Source organism: Amblyomma maculatum, chromosome 4 (genome assembly GCF_055883805.1).
Source record: "Amblyomma maculatum isolate TAMU_Amacu chromosome 4, ASM5588380v1, whole genome shotgun sequence".
Classification (NCBI taxonomy): Eukaryota; Metazoa; Arthropoda; class Arachnida; order Ixodida; family Ixodidae; genus Amblyomma; species Amblyomma maculatum.
Window position 1 is genome coordinate 107,678,149 of NC_139347.1, and position 4,516 is coordinate 107,682,664.

General features: G+C 47.6%; 1 non-coding gene across 1 annotated transcript; it reads left to right on the forward strand.

Annotated features, from left to right (window-relative positions):
* The first annotated feature begins 4,443 nt into the window (after nt 1–4,443).
* TRNAL-CAA (transfer RNA leucine (anticodon CAA)) lies at nt 4,444–4,516 on the forward strand. The gene has a single exon. It is a non-coding gene; the product is annotated as a tRNA-Leu (tRNA).

The window sequence follows — 4,516 nt, forward strand, 5'->3', positions numbered from 1 at the left end:
CGGTTCCCACCATCGGCACGTTGTTTTTTCTTCTACTTTGTGTTTAATTATCTTTCCCCTAAACATATTACATTACTAATTTCTGTGTTTATCTAAGCAAACATTAAAAGAAAAGACATAAAAGTACATTCCCCAACGCTTTCCTTGGCCTCGCCGACTGTTGGCTTCTTTTCTTCATGTATTATAACGAGAACCCTCATTTCCCCTTAATTGATCTGCTTGCAGCTTACGGGGGTCTCGGTTCTGGCAGTTTTGAAGCCATAGGTAGCGTAAGAGGGTTCTAGCACAGCTTTCGCCCTCGCTCTTGATCGCCTTCTACGTGACGCTGGCGGTAACAAAGGACGTTCTACGTCCGCCGCTATGGCTGAGGGTGGCGCTAGTGAACACTCTCAAGGTTTGTATACAGACAACATAAATACCCAAGCAAGTAGCAGGGGGGACAGCGGCCGATGTACTCAGTTGGAAGAGCACCGGACGGGATATTCGGAGGTCGTGGGTTCGGTTCCCACCATCGGTACGTTGTTTTTTCTTCTACTTTGTGTTTAATTATCTTTCCCCTAAACATATTACATTACTAATTTCTGTGATTATCTAAGCAAACATTAAAAGAAAAGACATAAAATTACCACCCCCAACGCTTTCCTTGGCCTCGCCGACTGTTATCTTCTTTTCTTCATGTATTATAACGAGCACCCTCATTTCCCCTTAATTGATCTGCTTGTAGCTTACGGGGGTCTCGGTTCTGGCAGTCTTGAAGCCATAGGTAGCATAAGAGGGTTCTAGCACAGCTTTCGCCTTCGCTCTTGATCACGTTCCACGTGACGCTGGCGGTAACAAAGGACGTTCTACGTCCGCCGCTATGGCTGAGGGTGGCGCTGGTGAACACTCTCAAGGTTCGTATACAGACAACATAAATACCCAAGCAAGTAGCAGGGGGGACAGCGGCCGATGTAGCTCAGTTGGAAGAGCACCGGACGCGATATTCGGAGGTCGTGGGTTCGGTTCCCACCATCGGCACTTTGTTTTTTCTTCTACTTTGTGTTTAATTATCTTTCCCCTAAACATATTACATTACTAATTTCTGTGATTATCTAAGCAAACATTAAAAGAAAAGACATAAAAGTACCATCCCCAACGCTTTCCTTGGCCTCGCCGACTGTTGGCTTCTTTTCTTCATGTATTATAACGAGCACCCTCATTTCCCCTTAATTGATCTGCTTGTAGCTTACGGGGGTCTCGGTTCTGGCAGTCTTGAAGCCATAGGTAGCGTAAGAGGGTTCTAGCACAGCTTTCGCCCTCGCTCTTCATCACGTTCTTCGTGACGCTGGCGGTAACAAAGGACGTTCTACGTCCGCCGCTATGGCTGAGGGTGGCGCTGGTGAACACTCTCAAGGTTCGTATACAGACAACATAAATACCCAAGCAAGTAGCAGGGGGGACAGCGGCCGATGTAGCTCAGTTGGAAGAGCACTGGACGCGATATTCGGAGGTCGTGGGTTCGGTTCCCACCATCGGCACGTTGTTTTTTCTTCGACTTTGTGTTTAATTATCTTTCCCCTAAACATATTACATTACTAATTTCTGTGATTATCTAAGCAAACATTAAAAGAAAAGACATGAAAGTACCATCCCCAACGCGTTCCTTGGCCTCGCCGACTGTTGGCTTCTTTTCTTCATGTATTATAACGAGCACCCTCCTTTCCCCTTAATTGATCTGCTTGTAGCTTACGGGGGTCTCGGTTCTGGCAGTCTTGAAGCCATAGGTAGCGTAAGAGGGTTCTAGCACAGCTTTCGCCCTCGCTCTTGATCACGTTCTACGTGACGCTGGCGGTAACAAAGGACGTTCTACGTCCGCCGCTATGGCTGAGGGTGGCGCTGGTGAACACTCTCAAGGTTCGTATACAGACAACATAAATACCCAAGCAAGTAGCAGGGGGGACAACGGCCGATGTAGCTCAGTTGGAAGAGCACCGGACGCGATATTCGGAGGTCGTGGGTTCGGTTCCCACCATCGGCACGTTGTTTTTTCTTCTACTTTGTGTTTAATTATCTTTCCCCTAAACATATTACATTACTAATTTCTGTGTTTATCTAAGCAAACATTAAAAGAAAAGACATAAAAGTACCATCCCCAACGCTTTCCTTGGCCTCGCCGACTGTTGGCTTGTTTTCTTCATGTATTATAACGAGCACCCTCATTTCCCCTTAATTGATCTGCTTGCAGCTTACGGGGGTCTCGGTTCTGGCAGTCTTGAAGCCATAGGTAGCGTAAGAAGGTTCTAGCACAGCTTTCGCCCTCGCTCTTGATCGCGTTCTACGTGACGCTGGCGGTAACAAAGGACGTTCTACGTCCGCCGCTATGGCTGAGGGTGGCGCTGGTGAACACTCTCAAGGTTCGTATACAGACAACATAAATACCCAAGCAAGTAGCAGGGGGGACAGCGGCCGATGTACTCAGTTGGAAGAGCACCGGACGCGATATTCGGAGGTCGTGGGTTCGGTTCCCACCATCGGCACGTTGTTTTTTCTTCTACTTTGTGTTTAATTATCTTTCCCCTAAACATATTACATTTCTAATTTCTGTGATTATCTAAGCAAACATTAAAAGAAAAGACATAAAATTACCACCCCCAACGCTTTCCTTGGCCTCGCCGACTGTTATCTTCTTTTCTTCATGTATTATATCGAGCACCCTCATTTCCCCTTAATTGATCTGCTTGTAGCTTACGGGGGTCTCGGTTCTGGCAGTCTTGAAGCCATAGGTAGCATAAGAGGGTGCTAGCACAGCTTTCGCCCTCGCTCTTGATCACGTTCCACGTGACGCTGGCGGTAACAAAGGACGTTCTACGTCCGCCGCTATGGCTGAGGGTGGCGCTGGTGAACACTCTCAAGGTTTGTATACAGACAACATAAATACCCAAGCAAGTAGCAGGGGGGACAGCGGCCGATGTAGCTCAGTTGGAAGAGCACCGGACGCGATATTCGGAGGTCGTGGGTTCGGTTCCCACCATCGGAACTTTGTTTTTTCTTCTACTTTGTGTTTAATTATCTTTCCCCTAAACATATTACATTACTAATTTCTGTGATTATCTAAGCAAACATTAAAAGAAAAGACATAAAAGTACCATCCCCAACGCTTTCCTTGGCCTCGCCGACTGTTGGCTTCTTTTCTTCATGTATTATAACGAGCACTCTCATTTGCCCTTAATTGATCTGCTTGTAGCTTACGGGGGTCTCGGTTCGGGCAGTCTTGAAGCCATAGGTAGCGTAAGAGGGTTCTAGCACAGCTTTCGCCCTCGCTCTTGATCACGTTCTACGTGACGCTGGCGGTAACAAAGGACGTTCTACGTCCGCCGCTATGGCTGAGGGTGGCGCTGGTGAACACTCTCAAGGTTCGTATACAGACAACATAAATACCCAAGCAAGTAGCAGGGGGGACAGCGGCCGATGTGGCTCAGCTGGAAGAGTACCGGACGCGATATTCGGAGGTCGTGAGTTCGGTTCCCACCATCGGCACGTTGTTTTTTCTTCCACTTTGTGTTTAATTATCTTTCCCCTAAACATATTACATTACTAATTTCTGTGATTATCTAAGCAAACATTGAAAGAAAAGACATAAAAGTACCATCCCCAACGCTTTCCTTGGCCTCGCCGACTGTTGGCTTCTTTTCTTCATGTATTATAACGAGCACCCTCATTTCCCCTTAATTGATCTGCTTGTAGCTTACGGGGGTCTCGGTTCTGGCAGTCTTGAAGCCATATGTAGCGTAAGAGGGTTCTAGCACAGCTTTCGCCCTCGCTCTTGATCACGTTCTACGTGACGCTGGCGGTAACAAAGGACGTTCTACGTCCGCCGCTATGGCTGAGGGTGGCGCTGGTGAACACTCTCAAGGTTTGTATACAGACAACATAAATACCCAAGCAAGTAGCAGGGGGGACAGCGGCCGATGTAGCTCAGTTGGAAGAGCACTGGACGCGATATTCGGAGGTCGTGGGTTCGGTTCCCACCATCGGCACGTTGTTTTTTCTTCTACTTTGTGTTTAATTATCTTTCCCCTAAACATATTACATTACTAATTTCTGTGATTATCTAAGCAAACATTAAAAGAAAAGACATAAAAGTACCATCCCCAACGCTTTCCTTGGCCTCGCCGACTGTTGGCTTCTTTTCTTCATGTAATATAACGAGCACCCTCATTTCCCCTTAATTGATCTGCTTGTAGCTTACGGGGGTCTCGGTTCTGGCAGTCTTGAAGCCATAGGTAGCGTAAGAGGGTTCTAGCACAGCTTTCGCCCTCGCTCTTGATCACGTTCTACGTGACGCTGGCGGTAACAAAGGACGTTCTACGTCCGCCGCTATGGCTGAGGGTGGCGCTGGTGAACACTCTCAAGGTTCGTATACAGACAACATAAATACCCAAGCAAGTAGCAGGGGGGACAGCGGCCGATGTAGCTCAGTTGGAAGAGCACCGGACGCAATATTCGGAGGTCGTGGGTTCGGTTCCCACCATCGGCA